The 24446-nt window shown below is 37.7% G+C and overlaps 1 protein-coding gene and 1 pseudogene across 2 annotated transcripts in view; one reads left to right on the top strand and one right to left on the bottom strand.

The window, feature by feature from the left end:
- Window positions 1-24446, bottom strand: part of OPHN1 (oligophrenin 1) — a 750938-nt gene that overhangs the window by 23534 nt on the left and 702958 nt on the right. The gene's annotated exons all lie outside the window — the stretch shown is intronic.
- Window positions 21868-23359, top strand: LOC133052154 (G2/mitotic-specific cyclin-B2-like; annotated as a pseudogene).

Raw genomic sequence — 24446 nt, 5'->3', positions numbered from 1 at the left:
TAATATACAGTGGAGAAAAGACAGTCTCTTCAATAAGTGGTGCTGGGAAAACTGGACAGCTACTGTAAAAGAATGAAATTATAATACTCTATAATACCATACCGGAGAAGGCAATAGCACCCCACTCCAGTACTCTTGCCTGGAAAATCCCATGGACGGAGGGGCCTGGTAGGCTGCAGTCTGTGGGGTCGCTACAAGTCGGACACGACTGAGTGACTTCACTTTCACTTTTCACTTTCATGCATTGGAGAAGGAAATGGCAACCCACTCCAGTGATCTTGCCTGGAGAATCCCAGGAATGGGGGAGCCTGGTGGGCTTCCGTCTATGGGGTCACACAGAGTTGGACACGACTGCAGCAACTAAGCAGCAGCAGCAGTATAACACCATACACAAAAATAAATTCAAAATGGATTAAAGACCTATATTTAAGGTCAGACACTATAAACTCAGAGGAAAACATAGGCAGATTACTCTTTGACATAAATCACAAGAATTTTTTTTTTACCCACCTCCCAGATTAATGAGTAGATATTCATATTTAATGAATATAAAAGAAAATATAAATAAATAAGACCTAATTAAATTTAAAATATTTTGCACAGAAAAGAAAACCATAAACATAAAATATAGACAACCCTCAGAATGGGATAAAATATTTGCAAATAAGGCATCTGATGAGGGATTAATCTCCAAAATATACAACAGCTCATGTAGCTTGAATCAAAAAAATAAGCAACCCAATAAAAAATTGGGTGGAAGACCTAAATAGACACATCTCCTAAGAAGATATATAAATATCCAACAAATACATGAAAAGATGCTCAGCATCACTCATTATTAAAGAAACTCAAATAACAGCTACAGTGAGATATCACCTCACAACGATCAGAGTGGCCATCATCAAATAATCTACAAACAATAAATGCTGGAGAGAGTATGGAGAAAAGGGAACCCTCTTGTAATATTGGTGGGAGTATAAATTGAAATAGCCAGCATGGAGAGCAGTATAGAGTTTAAAAAAAAAAAAAAAAGAAACAACTAAAAATAGAACTACCATATAACCCAGCAACCCCACTACTGAGAAAACCATAAATTTAAATGATACATACACCCCAATGTTCATAGCAGCACTATTTATAATAGCCAGGACAAGGAAACAACCTTAAATGTCCATCAACAGAGGAATAGATAAAGATATGGTACATATATAATGGAATATTGCTCGGACATAAAAAGGGACAAAATTGGGTCATATGTAGAGACGTGGATGGACCTAAAGTCTGTTGTACATTGTGAAATAAATCAAAAAGAGAAAAACAAATATCATATGTTAACACATATATATGGAATCTAGAAAAATGGTACAGATGAACCTATGTGCAGGGCAGGAAGAGAGACACTGGCATAAATGGACATGTGGACATGGTGGAGGAAGAGCGTGGGATGAATTGGGAGATTGGGACTGACATATGTGCACTGCTATGTGTAAAAGAGACAGCTAGAGCAAATGCTGTATAGTACAGAAAGCCTCAGTGCTCTGTATTGACCTAGATGGGTGGAACTGGGGTAGGGTGAGAGGGAAGTTCAAGAGGGAGAGGATATATGTACACATACAGCTGATTAATTTTGTTGTACAGCAGAAAGTAACACAACTTGTAAAGCAATTATATCCCATATTTTAAAAAAATCATTCTTGTATTTGCATTGCCATAGAAATTTTAGAATCATCTTGCCAATTATTTCAAAAATGTGCTAAAATTCCTATTTAAATTATGTTGAATCTGTAAAACAGTTTAGCAAGACGACATATTAATAATATTGAGGCCTTCAGTTCATAAGTATAATGTATCTACACATTTATTTAGTCCTTCATTTATTAATCTCAGCAACATAGCACAGTTTTAGTAAGTGTTTAATCCTAAGTGTACTGTGGTTTTAGTGCTATTTTGTTTTTTTCAATAATTCATTTTCAAAATGTTTAACATGATTATATAAAAATGTGAGATTTACTTGTTCCTTTCTAAAGTTTATGCCTTTTTGTCCACTTCACTATTATGATGAGTAGGATCGCCAGTACAATCTTGAATAGAAGTGGTGAGGGTAGGAATTGTTTTATTTTTCTGATATTAAGAGGGAAGTCCTCAATATTTAATCATTATAAATAATTTAAGCTGTAGTTTTACTCACTGTTTCCTCATATTGGAGAAGTTATACCTATTCTTATTTTCTTGAGGGATTTTAATCATGAATTGTTTTTCACTTGCTAAGTCATGTCTGACTCTTTGTGACCTCATGAACTGCAGCACGCCAGGCTTCCTTGTCCTTCACTATCTTCTGGTGTTTGCTGAAACTCGTGTCCATTGAGTTGATGATGCCATCCAATCATCTCATCCTCTGTTGCCCCTTTTCTTTCTGCCCTCAATTTTTCCCCACATCAGGGTCTTTACCAATGTGTCAGCTCTTTGCATCAGGTGGCCAAAGTATGAGTTTCAGCTTCAGACGGATTTTAATCATGAAACAGCCTTGAATTCTGTCAAATAGTATTTCTGCACGTATTAAAATGATATTTGTTCATTTCTCATTAATCTGCCAATATGGTGAATTACACTTAATTTTCAAATGCAAAACCAACCTTGCATTTCTGGAATAAGTCCCACATGGTCACTGTGTATTGCTTTTATGTATATTGTTTGACTTGACTTGCTAATATTTTCTTAAGGATGTTTGGATCTATATTCATGAATTTTACTGATCTGTAATCTTATTTTCCCAACCCATTTTTTCTACCCCTCCTCCTTCTCCTCCTCTTTTTTCTTTTATATTTATTTATTTTAAATGAAATAAAGATAAATATCTTTAATGACAAAAGTTACAATTCACAAAGAATATAGACATCACAAAACATTAGACGCCTAACAACAAAGATATATAAAGCAAAAATCAGAAGATATATAAGGGAAAATAAAAAATATATAATAATAGTGAGACATATTAATATTTATCTGAATATTTTATCAAGTGCAGAAAAAATAAGAAGAGGAGTATATTAAATGTTGTCATATTAATAGTTTAAAAATAATAGGTTTATATTTAACTTTATTAATTGTATATCCTACACAACTATATTTAAAATTTTGTATCTCATACATTGTTAGATGTCCATAGGACATTTAGAAAAACTGGCAAAAAGATAAACTTAATGAAATTTCAAAAAGTAGAATTCTTTTTCTGTGTGATTCAGTTATAATTAGATACATATATTATTTTTGAAATTATTTTCCATTATAGGTTATTATAAGATATTGAGTATAATTCCTGTGCTATACAATAAACTTTTGTTGGTTATTGCACATCTATCTTATTAAATTAGAAATCTAGCATTCTATTTACATTAACTCAAACAAATAGAATCAAAATGTCACAAATTTCAGTTAGGCAAAAATTCATAAGTTTTGGAGAGAACAAGATGGAAGAGGAGTAGGTGGACGTGGAGTACATCTCTCTCCATGGATACATCAGGAATACAGCTTCAGACACAGAAGAGCATGCAGAACACCTGAGAGCTAACAGGAGTACCTGACCAGTGGGAAAAAATATATAGAACCACCCAAAACTCCATAGGACAAAGGAACTAGGGGGGAAAAAACAGGCGTGTTAGTAGGACTGGACCTGCCCTCAGCTGGTGGGGGAACTGCAACAGGCGTCCAATCCCCACATTTGGGCAATTGTCTGAGTCAGAGGAGAAACATTTAAAGCTAAGAGTGAAACAGCTGATTTGTGGCAGCCTAAATGGAGTGAGAATCAGACAGTCCTTGAGCAGTCATACATACCCTGGATAGGGATGCAGGTCCCCTGGAAGGCACAGCAGCTGAGAGCTGGAGTTTAGGAATTGTGGAGCAATCCCAGGGTGAGGGCTGCTGTTGACTGTGGAGAGATGGATTGAGGGGCTGTGAGGGAGGAGATTGTGGTGGGAAATGACTGTGGAGGGAAGCCAGACAGCCATGAAAGCAAAGGGATACTGCTGAGTCATGCATAGGGGTGGATCCTTCACCATAGCCTCTCTCTCCCCACAGGCCACCATCTGCAGCTGAACAATAGAGAGGACTGGCCCATCAAATGCCTGATGCACTGAACTACAGAGTAGGACCCCACCCAACGTGCCCCTTTAAGTGTCTGATGAGCCAATCTACAGTGTAGGACCCCAGCCAGGGGGGCCCCTCTATGTGCCTGACACACCAAATTACAGAGAAGGACCCCAGGCAAGGGGGCCCTCTAAGTACCTGAATGGAGGGAGTTACAGAGAAAGATTGATCAAAGAGGCCTCTGCTCACCAGCTACAAGAGGCTTGAAAAAAAGACTCTGATAGGGCCATAACTGCTGCCACAGAGGCAATCTGTGTCCCTGCACACTTGGTGCAACCAGGGTTCCAGCAAGCCAAGCAACTGCACCACCTTCATGCTCAACTCTTACTGGGGCAGAGCTGCCTCAGGCAAAAAATGTCTTGTGTCTATGCGTACAAGGTTGCTTTAGTAGTGTCTGACTCTTTGCGACCCTGTAGACTGTGGCCTACCAGCCTTCTCTGTCAGTGAGGGGAGTTCTCAAGGCAAGAATATTGGAGCATAATGGCCAATACTTGTTGCCCTACCCTTTTAGAGTCTTCTCCAATACCATAATTCAAAAGCATCAATTTTTCAGTGCTCAACTTTCCTCACAGTCCAACTCCCACATCCATACATGACCACTGGAAAAACAATAGCCTTGACTACACGGACCTTTGTTGGCAAAGTCAAGTCTCTGCTTTTTAATATGCTATCTAGGTTGGTCATAACTTTCCTTCCAAGGAGTAAGCATCTTTTAGTTTCATGGCTGCAATCACCATCTGCAGTGATTTTAGAGCCCAAAAAAATAAAGTCTGTCACTGTTTTCACTGTCTCCCCATCTATTTCCCATGAAGTGATGGGACCAGATGCCATGATCTTAGTTTTCTGAATGTTGAGCTTTAAGCCAACTTTTTCACTCTCCTCTTTCACTTTCATCAAGAGGCTTTTTAGTTCCTCTTCACTTTCTGCCATAAGGTGGTGTCATCTGCATATCTGAGGTTATTGATATTTCTCCCAGCAATCTTGATTCCAGCTTGTGCTTCTTCCAGCCCAGCGTTTCTCATGATGTACTCTGCATATAAGTTAAATAAGCAGGGTGACAATATACAGCCTTGACGTACTCCTTTTCCTATTTGGAAACAGTCTGTTGTTCCGTGTTCAGTTCTAACTATTGCTTCCTGACCTGCATACAGGTTTCTCAAGAGGCAGCTCTTGAGAGTCCCTTGGACTGCAAGGAGATCCAACCAGTCTATCCTAAAGGAGATTAGTCCTGGGTGTTCATTGGAAGGACTGATGCTGAAGCTGAAACTCCAATACTTTGGCCACCTCATGCGAAGAGTTGACTGATTGGAAAAGACCCTGATGCCGGGAGGGATTGGGGGCAGGAGGAGAACGGTACGACAGAGGATGAGATGGCTGGACAGCATCACCGACTCAATGGGCATGTGTTTGAGTAAACTCTGGGAATTGGTGATGGACAGGGAGGCCTGACGTGCTGTGATTCATGGGGTCGCAAAGAGTTGGACACAACTGAGAGACTGAACTGAACTGAACTGAACCCTTTTAGAGCACTATATTTCCTGCTTCCCTAGCCACCAACCCCCCTGAATACCTGGTGCTCCCAGAACCCCTGCAACCCAAGCAACTGCACCACCTCCACACCTGGCCCTCACAGGGGCAAACCCAAGTCCTCCAGGGCAGCCTCAGGAGCAAATCCCAGTGGACGATGCACATGAAGAGGTTGAAATAAAACCATAATTGGAAACCCAGGGGCAGTGTGGCTAAGGAAGAAGACCCAAAACCTTCTCGCCAGCTGTACAAGGTGAAGATTAAATCCACATGATCAACTAGGCAGACTCTGCGTCTATGGAATATATAAAAGGTCCTTGAGAGCTCCCACAAAAGAAAACACACTAGTTCTGATAACTGTGGACATTGGAGGCAAGAACACACAGGAGTAGGACCAGGTTAGAATCTGAGTTTCCCACACAGCAGGTCCAGAAGTCAGCACAGTGTTGGAGAGCATCCTAGGGAGGTGAGGTGGACTGTGACTCCCAGCGAGGGAAAGGATAGCAGCGACTCAAGAAAAACTTATTACTCTTATGTTTTAACTTTTTTGTTAGATTATTTTGAATATTTTTCTTTTTTTCTTTTCCCTCACTCTGTTGTAGTTGTTGATTTTATTGGCACTATGAAATCCAATTAAGTTTTTTTTTTCCTCAGTCACATTTTTTGCTGTTGTTATAAACCTCTGCCTCTCCATTGAGCTTTTGCAGTTCTGTGGAGTTTTCCTCCCACCCCCCTTTTTCTTCCTTCCTCCATTTTTTTATTTTCTTTTTTTATAATTTTAATTTTTTAAACCTATTATATTTTTTCTACATTTATTCCTTTGTATAGCTTTCCTACTCTTCTTTTCACCTTGCAGTTAATCTTAATGTATATAAGTCTTCTTCATCTACCTCTATTTAACTTTGCATATCTATTTATTCTTTCTTTCCTTTCCCCTCAACATATTTGTTAGTTTTGTTTTCATTGCTTTATTCCCCACTTGGCACCTTGCTTTAATTTTTTTTCCAGTTTGTGCTTTAGTTAGTTTTGTTCTTAACTTATAAATATAATTTTTTATTTCCTTTATTCGCCAGGTCAATCTTTATTTCTGTTGGACTGTTTTGACTTTACTCATAGGTGTATATGTATATGTATATGTGTATATTCCATGATTTTAACTATTATTTGCCTAGTTTTGTAACCACTATTTGTCTGGGGTTAATCTTTGGTTTCTTGTTTTCTGGATATTTGTTTTAATCTCACTTAATGCCATAACAAACCACTTGTGGAATCTTTGTTCCTGACTAGAGATCAAGCTCTAAGCCTTTGGAGTTGGAGCACTGACTCTAAACCCCTAGACTACTAGAGAACTGGCCCTAGGGAGTATCAAATAATGAGAACTCACACAAAGGAAACCACTTGAATTCAAGACCCAGCATCACCCAACCACCAGTAGCACCCTGTGCAGGATGCTTCATCTAAACAACAAACAAAACAAAAATACAAACCAAATCATCAGCAGACAGGAGTACCACCTCACTCAGCCTTGCCCATCAGAGGAAAAATGAACAAACAAACAAAAGCTCAGCACAAATCTCACCCTATATGAAGCTCACACAAACCACTGGACTAACCTTAGGAGGGAAGAAACAAAAAGGAAGAGACAATTCAATGTTCTTCAAGGAAAGAACTCAACTTTCCTTGAAGCCTGTGGAAAGCAGCCCTCAAATGCAATAAGTTTAAAAAATAATGAAAAGGCAGAGAAATACTACACAAGTATAGAAGGAACAAACTAGAAACACAGAAGTCCAAATAAATGAAGAGCAAACAGGAAAACTACCTGAAAAAGAATTCAGAAAAATGATAGTAAAGATGATCAAAAACCTTGAAAACAAAATGGAGAAGATGCAAAAATCAATTAACAGAGACCTAGAAGAATTAAAGAATAAACATACAGAGATAAACAGCACAATTACTGAAATTAAAAATACTCTAGAAGGAATCAATAGCAGAATATCTGAAGCAGAAGAACGAATCAGTGAGTTGGAAGATAAAATGGTGGAAATAACTTCTGAAGAGCAGAATAAAATAAAAATAATGAAAAGAACTTAGGATAGTCTCAGGGACCTCTGGGACAACATCAAATGCACCAATATTCAAATTATAGGTGTCTCAGAAGAAGAAGAGAAAAAGAAAGGGTATGAGAAAATTTTTGAAGAGATAATAGTTGAAAATTTCCCAAACATGGAAAAAGAAGTAGTCAATGAAGTCCAAGAGGCACAAAGAGTCCCATACAGGATAAACCCAAGGAGAAACACGCCAAGACACGTACTAATCAAACTAACAAAGACTAAACACAAAGAATATTAATAGCAGCAAGGGAGAAGCAACAGGTAACATACAATGGAAACTCCATAGGCTTCACAGCTTATCTTTCAGCAGAAACTCTGCAGGCCAGAAGGGAATGGCATGATATATTTAAAGTACTGAAAGGGAAAAATCTACAATGAAGATTAGTGTACCCAGCAAGGGTCTCATTCAAAATTGATGGAGAAATAAAAAGCTTTTCAGATAAGCAAAAGTTGAGAGTTCAGTACCACCAAACAAGTTTTATATCAAATGTTAAAGGGACTTATATAGTCAAGAAATACAAGAGAAGAAAAAAGATCAACAAAATCAACCACAAACAATTAAGAAAATGGAAATAGGAACATATATATCAATAAGTACTTTAAATGTAGGTGGATTAAATGCTATAACCAAAACACACAGATTGGCTGAATGGACACAAAAACAAGACCCATATATATGCTGTCTACAAAAATCCCATTTCAGACCTAAAGACATTTATAGACTGAAAGTGAGAGGATGGAAAAATATATTCCATGCAAATGGGAAGCAAAAGAAAGCTGAAGTCGCAATCCTCATATCAGACAAAATAGACCTTAAAATAAAGAAGATTACAAGAGATAAGGAAGGATGCTACATAATAATCAATGGATCAATCCAAGAGGAAGACATAAAAATTGTAAATATCTATGCACCAAAAATAGGAGCACCTCACTATATAAGACAACATGAACAGACATAAAAGAAGAAATTGACAGTAACACAATAATAGTAGGAGATTTTAATACCACACTCACACCAATGGACAGATCATCAAAACAGAAAATTAATAGTGAAACACAAGTCTTAAATGATACATTAGATGAGAGGGATCTCATTGATATCTTCAGAACATTCCATCCAAATGCAGAAGTGTATACCTTCTTTTCAAGTGAACATGGAACATTCTCCAGGATAGACCACATCTTGGGTCACAAATCAAACCTCAGTAAATTTAAGAAAACTGAAATCATATCAAGCATCTTCTCTGACCACAATGCTTTGAGACTAGATATCAATTACAGGAAAAAAAAAAAAAACTGTAAGAAACACAAACATATGGAGATTAAACAATACGTTTCTAAATAGCCAACAGGTTACTGAAGAAATCAAAAGGGAAATAAAAAAATTTCTAGAAACAAATGACTATGAAAACACAAAAACTCAAAACCTATGGGATGCAGTTCTAAGTTCTAAGAGGGAAGTTTATAGCAATACAATCGTACCTCAAGAAACAAGAAAAACATTGAATATACAACCTAACATTACACCTAAAACAACTGGAAAAAGAAGAACAAAAAACACCAAAATTAGTAGAAGGAAAGAAATCATAAAGATCCAAGCAAAAATGAATGAAAAAGAAATGAAAGAAACAATAGTAAAGATTAATAGAACTAAAAACTGTTTCTTTGCAAAGATAAAATTGACAAACATTTGCCCAGACTCATCAAGAAAAAAAAGAGAGAAGAATCAAATTTAAAAATTAGAAATGTAATGAGACAAGTGCTCAGGTCTGGTGCACTGGGAAGGCCCAGAGGAATCGGGTGGAGAGGGAGGTGGGAGGGGGGATCGGGATGGGGAATACGTGTAAATCTATGGCTGATTCATATCAATGTATGACAAAACCCACAAAAAAAAAAAAATAAAGAAAGAAAGAAATGTAAAAGGAAAGGTTACAATAGGCAATGCAGAAATACAAAGGATAATAAGAGACTATTATGAACAAGTATATGGCAATAAAATGAATAACCTGGAAGAAATGGACAGATTCTTGAAAAGTTCAATCTTCCAAGACTGAACCAGGAAGAAATAGAAATTATGAACAACCCAATTACAAGCACTGAAATTGAAGCTGTGATTAAAAAAATCTCCACAAAATCAAAAGTCCAAGACCAGATGGCTTCACAGAAGAATTCTAACAAACATTTAGAGAAGAGCTAATGGCTGTCCTTCTAAAACTCTTTCAAAAAAATTGTAGAGAAAGGAACACTTCCAAACTCATTCTATGAGGCTACCATCACCCTGATACCAAAATCAGACAAAGACAACACAAACAAGAAAACTACAGGCCAATATCACTGATGAACATAGATGCAAAAATCCTCTAGAAAATTTTAGCAAACAGAATTCAGCAACACATCAAAAAGCTCATACACCATGATCAAGTTGGTTTTATTCCAGGAATGCAGGGATTCTTAAATACATACAAATCAATTAATGGGGTACACCTTATTAACAAATTGAAAGATAAAAATCATATGATAATCTAAATAGATGCAGCAAAAGCCTTTGAGAAATTTCAGCACCCATTTATGATTATAACTCTTCAAAAATGGGCATAGAAGGAACCTACCTCAACATAGTAAAGGCCATATATGACCAGCCTACAGCAAACTTTATTCTTAATGGTGAAAAACTGAAAGCATTCCCCCTAAGATCAGGAACAAAACAATGGTGTTCACTTTCACCACTATTATTCAACATAGTTCTGGAAGTCCTAGTTATAGCAATCAGAGAAGAAAAGGAAATAAAAGGTATTCAGATCAGAAAAAAAAGAAGTAAAGCTCTAACTGTTTGAAGATGACACGATATTGTAAGTAGAAAACCCTAAAGATAGTATCAGAAAATTACTAGAGTTAATCAGTGAATTTAGCAAAGTTGTAGGATACAAAATCAATACACAGAAATGACTTGCATTTTTGTATACTAACAATGAAAAATCAGAAAGAGCAATTAAAGAATCAATCCCATTCACCATTGCAACAAAAAGAATTAAATATCTAGGAATAAACTTACCTAAGGAGACAAAAGAATTGTACAAGGAAAATTATAAGACACTAATGAAAGAAATCAAAGATGACATAAACAGGTGGAAAGATATTCCATGTTCCCGGGTAGGAAGAATCAATATTGTGAAAATGGCTATACAACCAAATGCAATCTACAGATTCAATGTGATCCCTATCAAGATACCAAAGGCATTTTTCGCAGAACTATAACAACAACAAAAAAAAATGCACAATTCATATGGAAACACAAAAGACCCAGAATAGTCAAAGCAGTCTTGAGAATGAAGAATGAAGCTGGAGGACTCAAATTTCCTGACTTAGATTATACTACAAAGCTACAGTCATCAAGACAGTATGGTACTGGCACAAAAACGGAAATATAGACCAACTAAACAAGATAGAACCCCAGAAATAAACCCATGCACCTATAGGTACCTTATTTTTTACAAAGGAGGCAAGAATATGCAATGGGGCAAAGACAGCGTCTTCAATAAGAGGTTCTGTGAAAACTGAACAGCTACCTATAAACGAATGAAATTAGAATACTTTCTAACACCATACACAAAGATAAACTCAAAATGGATTAAAGACCTACATGTAAGGCCAGAAACTATAAAACTCTTAGAGGAAAACATAGGTAGAGAACACTTGATGATATAAATCAAAGCAAGATCCTCTATGACCCACCTCCTAGAGTAATGGAAATAAAAACAAATGTAAACAAGTGGGACCTGACTAACTTAAAAGCTTTTCCACAGCAAAGGAAACTGTAAGCAAGATGAAAAGACAACCCTAAGAATAGGAGAAAATAATAGCAAATGAAACAACTGAGAAAGGATTAATTTCCTAGATATACAAGCAGCTCATACAACTCAATACTAGAAAAACAAACAACCCAATCAAAAAGTAGGAAAAAGACCCAAACAGACATCTCTCCAAAGAAGACATACAGATGACTAACAAACACATGAAAAGATGCTCAACACTGCACATTATTAAAGAAATGCAAATCAAACCTACAATGAGATATCACCTCACACAGGTCAGAATGGCCATCATTAAAAAGTCTACAAATGATAAATGCTGGAGAGGATGTGGAAAAAAGGGAAAGCTTTTGCACTGCTGGTGGGAATTTAAATTGATATAGCCACTATGGAAGATGGTATGGAAATTCCTTAAAAAACTAGGAATAAAAGCACCATATGACCCAGCTATCCCACTGCCAGGCATGTACCCTGAGGAAACCAAAATTTAAAAAGACACATGTATCCCATTGTTCATTGCAGCACCATTTACAATAGCTAGGACATGGAAGCAACCTAGATGTCCATCAACAGATGAATGGATAAAGAGGTTGTGATACATATACATGATGGAATATTACTTGGCCATAAAAAGGAATACATTTGAGTCAGTTCTGATGAGGTGAATGAACCTAGAACCTATTATACAGAGTAAAATGTGTCAGAAAGAGAAAGATAAATATCATATTCTAACACATATATTCGGAATCTAGAAGAATGGTACTGAAGAAGCTATTTAAAGGGCAGCAGTGGAGAAACAGACATAGAGAATACACTTAAGGACATGGGGAAAGGGGAGGAGAGAAAAGGGTGAGATGGATGGAAAGAGTAACATGGAAACTTACATTACCATATGTAAAATAGATAGCCAGCGGGAATTTGTTGTATGGCTCAGGAAACTCAAACAGGGGCTCTGTATAAACCTAGAGGGGTGGGATGGGGAGGGAGATGGGAGGGATGTTCAAAAGGTAGGGTATATATGTATACCTATGGCTTTTTCATATTGAGGTTTGACAGAAAACAGCAAAATTCTATAAAGCAATTGTCCTTCAATTAAAAAAATAAATCAAAAAGGAAAAAAAAAAAACCCATTGGTCTTCAAGGTCAGATTCTCTGGGAATTTCCTGTCCCTTTGTTGAGTCCTCAGGCTGGGAAGCCTTATGTGGGGTTCAGAACCTTCACAACAGTGGGAGAACTTCATGGTATTATTGTTCTCCAGTTTGTGGGTCACCCACCTGGCAGGTATGGGATTTTATTTTACTGTGATTGTGCCCCTCCTACTACTGTCTTACTGTGGCTTGTCTTTTGGCTTGAGATATCTTTTTTTTTTTTTTTTGTAAGTTCCAGTGTCCTCTTTTCAATAGTTGTTCTACAGCTGGTGGTCTGGCAGGAGGAGATGAGTGTATATCCTTCTTTCTCACCATCTTGAACTGGAAGCCTTTTTTGTTTGTTTGTTTGTTTTTCTTTTTTAATGCCTTTATCAGCTTTTGGTATTGAGGTTATGTTGGTCTATTAAAATGAATTGGGAAATCTTCCTTCAGCTCCTATTCTCTGAAAAATTTTTGTGTTATAAATTAGTATTATTCATTCTTGTAATGTTTGATAGAATTCAACAGTAAAAATATATGAATGGCCTTGCAATTTTTCTTTATGAAAGAGGTATTACGGGCTTGGTGCACAGAGAAGACCCAGAGGAATCGGGTGGAGAGGGAGGTGGGAGGGGGGATCGGGATGGGGAATACATGTAAATCCATGGCTGATTCATGTCAATGTATGACAAAAAACACTACAGTATTGTAAAGTAATTAGCCTCCAACTAATAAAAATAAATAGAAAAAAAAGAAAGAGCTATTAATGATAACTGCAATTTCTTTAATAGACATAAAACTATTCAGATTTTCTGTTTAATGCTGAGTGAATTTTGGTAAATTTTTTTAAAAAATAAATTTCTTCATTTCATCTAAATTGCTGAAATTTTGGAATAGAGTTGTCCATATTATTGTATACTAGTGTTTGTAAGAAATGTAGTGGTTCCCCATCCTGAACAGGGTGGGAAACATATTAAATCCACGGCTGCTTCATGTCAATGTATGGCAAAAACCACTACAATATTGTAAAGTAATTAGCCTCCAACTAATAAAAATAATTGGAAAAAATTTTAAAAAAAGAAAAGAAATGTGATGGTAATGCTGCTTTCATTGTTGATTTGTTCTCCTTGTTTAGTCTTGCTAGGGTATTATCAGTTTGTTGAATTTTTTTATTTGTTGAGCTTTTTAAAAATATTTATTTATTTGGCTGTGCTGGGTCTTAGTCATGGCTTGCAGGATCTTCTACCTTCATTGCTGCATGTGGGAGCTTTACTTGTAGCACGTGGAATCTTTAGTTGTGCAGTGCAAACACTTAGTTGTGACATGTGGGAACTAGTTCTCTGACCAGGTTTCAAGCCTGGCCTCCCTGCATTGGGAACTTGGAGTCTTAGACACTGGACCACCAAGGAAGTCACTATTTATTGAACTTTTTAAAGGAACTAACTTGTGGCCTTCTTAATTTGTTCTATCATTTGCCTTTTTTATATTTCATTTATTTCTGCCTCTATCTTTATTTTTTTAATATCTTTTTCTTAGTTTAAGCATACTTTGTTTATTTTTCCTAGATTCTCAAAATTAAGCTTTACTTCATTAACTTAAAACATTTCTTATTTTCCAATTTAAGCATATAAAGTTATAAATTGCCATACAAGCACTGCTTTTAGCTGGATCCCACACATTTTGATATGTTGTATTTTCATTGTTCCATTCAAACTATGTTCTAATTTCCTTTGTGATTTCTTCTTTATTTAGAAGTTTGTTGATTGATGTCTAACTACTTATTGTTTTTCTAGTTATCTTGCAACATTTGTAGTTTAACACTATTAGGGTTGTAGAACATTCTCAACATGATTTCATTCTCTATATGATTTAAATTTCTCAATTTATTGTGACTTGTTTTATGAACCAGTCTCTTGGGGAACTTGTTTTATGATCTCTCTGTGAATGTATAATGAGCACTTGAAAAGAGTATGCAGTCAGAAGATTTTGCATGGTCTTTTCTATAAATGTAAATGTCAAGGTGTTTGATTGTATTGTTTAGATCCTCTATATCTTTACTGACTTTTTGTTGTCTTTTTCTATAAATTTCTGAGAGAAAGGTGTTAAAACCTCTTACTACAATGGCTCAATTGCCTATTTGTCCCATTAGCTCTGCTAGTTTCTGTTTTATGTACTTTGAGGCTTTTTTATTAATCATATTCATGTTTATGATTTTTATTCCTAATGAATATGTCATTTTGCATTTATGAAATAGCAATATTTTGGGGTAATATTTCTTATAATGGAGTCTATTTTATGTTATTAATATAGCCATTTCAGACTTCATATGATTATTTGCCAGGCATAGCCATTTGAATCCATTTTCTTTCAACCTCTCTGAGTCGTTACATTTATAGTGTGCTTCTTGTAGATAACATATAGTTTGGTTTGCTTTTTTAGTGCATTTTGATAATCCCTACTTTTCTGTTAGAGCACTTAGTCTATTAACATTTAATGCAATTCATTGAAATGGTTGAACTTAAGAATATTATTTTATTCTTTTTTTTTTCCTATTTGTCTCTTCTAGCTTTTGTCCTACTATTTCCTTTTCCTGTCTTCTTTTGGATTTGCTAATTTTTTTCATTGTAAACATCTTTTAGATATTCATTTTATCTATTGGCTTTTTAGCTAATCTTCTTTGCATTTTAAGTGGTTATCCTACAGATTGTAGTATACATACCTAACTTTTCACCTTGTGTTTGGAGTTAATAGTTTTCCACTTCATAGAAAATATAAATCTGGCAACATATACATTTATTATTACAGCAATCCTCAATCTTTTATACAATGTTTAATACATATAACTATGTATACTAATCCACATACATTATAAACTTAAGTCAATCTTACTCACACACATATACAGTAAGTCATGTTTTAAAGAAAGTAAGAGAAAAAAATACTTTTTTATATTCACCCAGATATTTATATTTTTGATGCTTTTCATTTAGTCCCAAAGATCTGGGTTTCCCTCTAGCACGTCTACAACCTAAAGAATCCTATTTAGTTTTTGTATAGTCTAGATCTAGTGGCAATGAGTTATTTCAGAATTCCTTTATCTGAGAATATCTTAATTTTACCTCCATTCTTGAAGGTTATTTTTACTAGATGTAGAACTCTAAACTGATAGTTTTTCTTTCAGCACTTTAATGATACTCCTCCACTCTCCTCTGGACTTTATGAATTCTAGATATTATGATTTGAATTGTTTCATATATTTAAATTGTTCCATATATAATTGTTCCATATATAAGGTATTATTTGGAATTGGCTATTTTCTAGATTTCTTTTTATCTTTCATTTCTAGAAGATTGCCTCTTATGTATTCAAGTGTAGTTTCTTCATATTTATCTTCTTTGGGTTCTGATGTGGTGAATGAATCTGTAACGTGATTTCCTTTGCCAAATTGTGTGAGTTGTCAGCCATTTGTTCTTCACATAAGGGCTTTCTGAGTAGCTCAGCTGATAAAGAATCTGCCTGCAATGCGGGAGACCTGGGTTCGATTCCTGGCTTGGGAAGATCCCCTGGAGGAGAGCATGGCAACCCACTCCAGTATTCTGGTTTGGAGAATTCCCATGGACAGAGGAGCCTCGCAGACTACATTCCATGGGGTTGCAAAGAGTCAGACAGGACTGAGCAACTAAGCACACACGGGGTTGGTAATGCAGGAAAGTTTGTTAGTGGCTGCTGCTGCTGCTAAGTCGCTTCAGTCGTGTCCGACTCTGTGCGACCCCACAGATGGCAGCCCACCAGGCTCTGCCGTCCCTGGGATTCTCCAGGCAAGAACACTGGAGTGGGTTGCCATTTCCTTCTCCAATGAATGAAAGTGAAAGTGAAGTTGCTCAGTTGTGTCCGACTCTTCATGACCCCATGAACTGCAGCCTACCAGGCTCCTCCGTCCATGGGATTTTCCAGGCAAGAGCACTGGAGTAGGTTGCCATTGCCTTCTGACAGTGGCTACTAGGCTTCAAATAACTTTTCTGTTCCATATTCTCTTCCTTCTCTTTGTAGTCCTCCCATTAGCCATATGTTAAGAATTTTGTATTGTTCTGCCAGTCAAGCCATGGCTGAACTGACCCTAAGCTACTTCACATTTGAATAGCTCATTCTATTCTGAGAGATCCCATTTAAAACTTACAGACTGGTATGTATACACAATGGAACAGTACTCAGCTATTAAAAAGAATACATTTGAATCAGTTCTAATGAAGTGGATGAAACTGGAGCCTATTATACAGAGTGAAATAAGCCAGAAAGAAAAACACCAAAACAGTATAATAATGCATATATATGAAATTTAGAAAGATGGTAAGGATAACCCTCTATGTGAGATAGCAAAAGAGACACAGATGTATAGAACAGTCTTTTGGACTCTGTGGGAGAGGACAAGGGTAGGATGATTTGGGAGAATGGCATTGAAACATGTAAATTATCATATGTGAAACGTATTGCCAGTCCAGGTTCAATGCATGATACAGGGTGCTCAGGGCTGGTGCACGGGGATGACCCAGAGGGATGGGATGGGGAGGGAGGTGGGAGGGGGTTTCAGGATGGGGAACACATGTATACCCATGGCAGATTCATGTTAATGTATGGCAAAACCAATACAATATCATAAAGTAAAAATTAATAATAAAATTTTAAAAATAAAAAACTAAAACTTACAGATTAATAAGCACCATTACAACAGTTTTCCTGAGGATGAATTGGACCCCAAGAAACTGACTTATACTCACTGAGCCACAAAAGACTAATTCATAAATCAGATTCTATTTATTAATTTTCAGTGAGTAATATCAGTCCTGAACAAGTTGAGTATTCATGTCAGCTTATTCACTTCTCAGTGGAAAAACACACTTGGCAAAACAATCAAGATCAAAGTCCTAGAGTAAATGCAGTCAGAGTATACAGCATGAATGCTTTGAGGGAGAACATCAAATTCTGGTAGCTGTGAGCTTCTGCCCTCCCCCAGCCTCTTCTAGCTGAAGTCATGAATTCCTTCTGCCTACTCACCTAATTCTGGAACTGGGGTGGAAAGTTCAATAAGCAGTTGGAGTGTGGGATTACTCTTCCTTCCTGCTTTGGTTTTGACAGTTTTTAATCCAGTTACTTGTTGAATCTGAAACTGCTCTGATTCACGTGAAAGTGATGTTCTCTCCAAATGTGATAGGTATTTCAACTGACTAGTTCTATCATCCAAGGCCTTGGTTTCATTGCTAATCTAGAGAAATTTCTATTGTCCCCACAGAATCAAAAATGTGAGAGACTTAAAGCACATGTCATCATTTTAAGGAGAATCTGCAGATCAGCTGTTGAGAAATACTGCTTGAAATGCCCATCAAGCTTCACTCTTTCAGCTTTGCAGCTTCCTGTTTCAAAAAACATATAGCAGTTTACTTTGAGGATTGGTTGCTCTTCCTATCTTTTAGAAAGCCAGATGGGAACTAGCAAAGAGGCCTTAGATTTGCCTACTAGGGAAATAAAATAGAGCCCTCCTGGCTCTATGAGATCTAGCCTATCTCAACAGGACTAGAGCTCCACAGTAAGATTTGGTCATCAAGTCTTCCTTTTTTCACACTGCTCCCTCTGCAATTTACTTCTGGACCTCATAGACTGATTGAGGACAGGATTTTAGAGTCTTGTGTCTGGACTCTCTCCTCCTTTTGTCCTGTCTCCTTTCCTTTCCTCTCTTGTCTCTCACTCACATTCTCTCTCTCTCACAATAGAAACATGTTAAGAAAAAAAAAAAAAAACTCCTATCTTGAATAGGGATTTCTGCCTTTCTGGGACCATCCCAAGGATTAGAACAAATGCTAAGATTCTATTTCTCCCTTCCTACTTAGTGCCTTAGCCTCCATATCTTTCCTTACCCCTAAAAGTCAGTCCTCTAGTGGCAGATATCTGCTTTCTGGGGCTCAGAGTGGAAGCTGGCTAAACTAAGGGCCAAGCTAAGTTTTATGTTAATGAGAAATAGTAGCTGGTAGAGGAGTAAATTAATAGATTTTACTATATCGCTTTCTAGATCTATGATCTTAGCTAATTAAGTCACTTATCTTCTCTGGAACTTACCTTCCTTAAATGATAAATAGAGAAGAGTGATTTATTAATAGTAACAAGTTCTGATTAAATGGTTTTCTAATTGTGATCTATAGTTGTTTGGGCCTATCACACTTCACTTGAACCAGAGCAATTCTGCTGTTTTTTTCCTGTCTATAGTATAAGGAGACTCCAAACTAAAGCTTCATTGGGGAAAAAAAGGGATTAACTAGTAAAAAAAAAAAAAGTTTTAAACAACTTGCTTAAAGATTTTTGAGGGCCAGTCTAATCCTAACATGTTTTTATTAGGTAGCAGAAGCTCTCTATAACCACCTCTCTATGAGCACACCTGTGGTTGGCTTATCCAAAGGATAAATATACTAGGTAAGGATTTCAGTCTGCAAGTCCCAATCAAGCAACATCATGAAAGATTGGTAAGGGACATATATGAGGGACAGCTCATAGTCATTAAATAATTGTCCCAAATTCATGACCTGCCCCTCCCCTTGTGTTATGTATCCCATAGATGCTGAGCTCCTCATAAGTTGTCTGCATAAGCCTGCCTCACAATGGATAGACATTTATGAGTGCCTGCTATGTATGAGGCTCATAGTTGGGGGATAAAGGGGGCGTTACAAAAGATTTTTCAACTATATGTTGCCTACAAGAGGCTCACTTTATTTTTTTTTTTTCAGTTCATAAATAAATTTAATTCTCATAACAACAGATTGATGTAGCACATCCTTACTTTACAGGTAGAAAACTAAGGCAAGAGAGGTAAAGTTTTCCTGAAATCATAATTATTCCTTCATCATTTATTCAACACATAGATTCACACACTGGTAATTGGTGGATCTGGAACTCAAACCCTTTTCTTCCTTACTCAGCAACCCTTTATCATTGCGTGCTAAGTTGCTTCAGTTGTGTCTGACTCTATGAGACCCTATGGACTGTAGCCCACCAGGCTCCTCTGTCCATGGGATTCTCAAGGCAAGAATACTGGAGTGGATTGTCATACCCTCCTCCACGGGATCTTCCTGACACAGAGATCAAACCCACATCTCTTATGTCTCCTGCATTGGCAGGCAGATTCTTTACCACTAGTGCCACCTGAGAAGCCCCCTATCACTAGTCTTCTGGTTTCCACTTGGCTAGGAGATATCCAGTCAATCCCTTTCTCTATTTCCATAGCCACTGTCTTAATTCAGATTCATAATTTATCTTCTGGACTATTGCAATTGCCTATTGCATATGCCAGAAAAGAGTTCTTGGCTTCTAGTCTCTTGCCTCTTCAATCCATTCTTCACTTAGTTGTAATAGCTGTTCTATAACACAAATTTGACTGTATTGTTTCCTTTCTTTAACATCAAAACTCCTACTGTCTTTAGAATGAAGTTCAAACTCAACATGGAACATGGGGTACTTCATTATACCACCCAGTTGCTTAGGCCAAAGCCTTATGGTCATCCTTGCTTTCTCTCTTTCCTTTATTCTTTGTCCATTAGCAACTTCTGTCTACATGGACCTCTAAAACACATCTTGAATCTGTACACTTTACTCTACATTTTCACTACATTTATAGCTATCACACTTGGCTGATCCACCATAACCTCTGTCATTTAGAGAATCCCTGTTACAATAACCTTCTAACTGCTTCACTCTTGCTTCCCTACAGCCTACTCTCCACGTGACAGCCATGTGTGCATGCACGCTCAGTCGCTTCAGTCATGTTCAACTCTTTCTGACCTTATCGACTGTAGCCCATCAAGCTCCATTGTCCATGGGATTCTCTAGGCAAGAGTACTGGAATAAGTTGCCATGCCTTCCTCCAGGGAATCTTCCTGACCCAAGGATTGAACCTATATCTCCTGCATTAGCAGGCAGAATCTTTACCCACTAAGCGACCTGGGACAGCAATAGTAGTCCTTTATAAATCCAAATTAAACCATGGTGTTCATCTGCTCAGGATCTCCAATGAGATACTATCTCATTCAAAGAAAATGACATATTAGACTCTAAATAATATGCTCCTATCCCCTGCTAAACCTTCACCTCTGATTTCTGTTCTTCAAACATATCAAGTTCATTCCCATCTTAGGATATTCCTGAAGCAATTTCCACTGCCCCAAATGCTCTTCTTTCCTAATGTCTCATGCCTAGTTTCTTCTCATCATTTAGATCTCAACTTAAATGCCATCTTCTTAGAGGGGCCTTCATGGACCACTCAAATCAAGATCCACCCAGTGAGTCTATCATACTACCTTATTTTGTTTTTTGCACAGCACTTATAACTATCTGGTATTTTCTTGTTTGTTGATTGCTTGTCTTCTTATACTAGACAGTAAGCTCCATAACATTAGGACTTTGCCTAATGGACTATTTGCCTATGGACTTTGCCTACGGACTCACTAATGCCTAGTGAGTAGTCTTGCTCACTACTCTATTCCTAGTACTCACAATAGTGTATGGAACACAATAAATATTCTATAAATATGTGTAGGGTGGATAAATTATTCTTTTCTACATCTCCAATTTCTTATCACTCCCTTTCCCATCCTGCTCTCAATTTTGTTAAAATCCCAGAAATGTCCATGCTCTTTTTTTGTCTTTGCTTAGACAAAATTGCCTTCGTGATAAGTTCCTAGTTATCATTCAAGACTCACTTCAAATATCACTTCCTCTGAGAAGCCTTTTTCTGATCCCTCCAGGAAGAATACAGACTTTGGCTCTGTGTTGCTAGAGTGCCTGGTTCATATAGTCATTATACTCTCCACTGAACCCATTTTTCAGTTTGTCTGTGCCCTGAAGCCATTCCCAGCACTTTTCATAATGATTGACATTTAATGAATGTTTACTAAATGAATAGATGATATCAAAGCTAAAGCCTTCCGAACTACCAGACCACCTCAGCCCTCTTGAGCTGCTGGAGAGACAGCATAGATATAGCATTGTGAAACTGAAAGATTTGGCTGTTGGAGTTTGTTGTCATTTCTATGTTTGTTGTCATTTCTATGTTTCTTGCCTTTTCTATGTTTCTTGCTAATTTCAGGGCACTGAATGAGTTATTCACCTTTATAAGACTCATGGTCGGAAGATTCCCAGCTTGCGGGTCAGAGCACAGTCCTAATGGCGCGGCGGGAGCTAGTGCTCTGTGTCCAGTCCACGTCCTTCCTTGGGCAGGGCTGCCAATCTTGCCTGTCCGTTTCCTCATGGCGCTGCTCCGACACCTGACGGTGTCCACCGATTTAGAGAATAATGACACAGGAGTTAATTCTAAACCTAAAAGTCATGTGACTATCAGGCGGGCATTTTTAGAAGAAATTGGAAATCGGGTTACAACCTGAGTCATACAAGTAGCTAAGAAAGCGCAGAACACTAAAGTACCTGTTCCACCCACCAAAACAACAAATGTCAACAAGCACTGGAAACCGACTGCTTCTGTGAAACCAGTGCATATGGATGTGTTGGCTCCAAAAGGTCCTTCTCCCACACCTCAGGACATCTCCATGAAGGAAGAGAACCTCTGCCAAGCTTTTTCTCATGCCTTGCTCTGCAAAATTGAGGATATTGATACTGAGGACTGGGAGAACTCTCAGCTCTGCAGCGACTATGTGAAGGATATCTACCAGTATCTAAGGCAGCTTGAGGTGTTGCAGTCCATAAACACATTTCCTAGATGGGAGAGATATAAACAGCCGCATGCGTGCCACCCTGGTGGACTGGCTGGTGCAAGTGCACTCCAAGTTCAGGCTGCTGCAGGAAATGCTGTACATGTGTGTTGCAATCATGGACCGATATTTACAGGTTCAGCCAGTCTCTCGTAAGAAGCTTCAGCTGGTTGGCATTATGGCACTGCTCTTGGCTTCCAAGTATGAGGAAATGTTTTCTCCAAACATCGAAGACTTTGTTTACATCACTGACAATGCTTATACCAGTTCTCAAATTCGAGAAATGGAAACTCTGGTTTTGAAGGAACTGAAATTTGAGCTGGGTCGACCGTACCACTACATTTCTTAAGGCGGGTATCGAAAGCTGGGGAGGTCGATGTTGAACAGCACATTTTAGCCAAATACTTGATGGAGCTGACTCTCGTTGACTATGACATGGTGTACTATCACCCTTGCAAGGTGGCAGCAGCCGCTTTCTGCCTGTCCCAGAAGGTTCTAGGCCAAGGAAAATGGAACTTAAAGCAGCAGTATTACACCGGCTACACAGAGAGAGGTGCCGGAGGTCATACGGCATATGGCCAAAAACGTCGTGCATGTCAATGAGAACATGACCAAGTTCACCACCATCAAGAACAAGTATGCAAGCAGCAAACTCCTGAAGATCAGCACGATTCCTCAGTTGAACTCAAAAGCCATCCAGGAGCTTGCCTCACCTCTGCTGGGACGGTCCTAGGCTTCAGGGCCCTGGGGAAGAGTGTGTCGTCTGTGCACTTTGTCTTGCTGATCTGGAATTCCTGAGTTTGTATATAGTCGTCTGGTCTATCTCATGAAACCTCTTAGACCAGTTTTCTAAATGTATATTGGGGAAAAATAAAGCTATTGATTTTCTTAAGGTAAAAAAAAAAAAAAAAAAAAAAGACTCATGGTCTTCATTTGTAAAGCGAGCTAACAAAATGACAGTCTAAGTTTGCCTGAGGCCGAGGGGTTTCTTGGACATAGGAATTTTAGCACTAAAAACAGATAAATCCTAGGCACATCAGAAGAGCTAGTTATCCTAGCTAACAACTACCTTGTTGTCTTGCAACAAAACTTAAAAATAACATAGGCAACCCCCTTAGTACCTCTTAGACTGTTTTCTGGTCTAATAATCTCTTCCCCTCCCCTTACTGATCTAACTGCAAATCTTGGCTGTCCACTGGATTTCTCAGCACTTGCCTTTTTTATCTGACACCCTCAGACCCATTAAAAGAAATATAGCATTGCATTAAAGACTGGTCTAGAATAACACAGACCTATGTTTGACAACTAACTATGCCTACAAACTGTTCTTAGAAACTTATATAATCTCTCTGAACACTGGTATGCTTAAGCATTGAATAGTGACAAGAGTACATATGTAGAGGAAAAGTTTCTTCCACCCTTGTCTTACCCCTCTGCTCCCTCTCTTCCTCTAAGAGGAGGCAATACTAATAACAATGAAAGAAGCCTATGACATCGATTGTCATATTCACTAGTGGGAGTTGTTGCTATACATACAAAGGTCATATGCATCTCTATGTAGTCTCCTCAAAATTAGCCTCAAGTGTGCATATATCTTTATTGTCATCATTGTGATTATCTCTCTGTTATTGTGGTCCCTGTTCTACTCAAGCCCTCTTCTTGAAATACATGCAAAACACACACTTTCATCTCCCTTGCAACTGAATGAGCCAGAGCACTCAGGACAAGCCCTTGGCAGATGCATTTACTTCCTCTTAACTTTCTGATTTCATGCAAATGGTCAGAGGAATAAAGTCCCAAAATTCTTATTTTGAGCCCCAAATGCTCTCAAATAGGCTCCTAATTGTCCCAGGATTCCAAAAAATATATGCAGAAGGTCCTGCGTTTAAGATCCCAGCCTCCTGGAGTATCTGCTTTCCAGAATAATAAGCTCAGGATACTCCTCACTCATTTGAGAAACTCACTCATAGTTTGTGTTGGATGGGT

The sequence above is a fragment of the Dama dama genome, chromosome X, assembly GCF_033118175.1.
Source record: "Dama dama isolate Ldn47 chromosome X, ASM3311817v1, whole genome shotgun sequence".
Lineage (NCBI taxonomy): Eukaryota > Metazoa > Chordata > Mammalia > Artiodactyla > Cervidae > Dama > Dama dama.
This window is presented reverse-complemented; position numbering and strand designations above follow the sequence as displayed.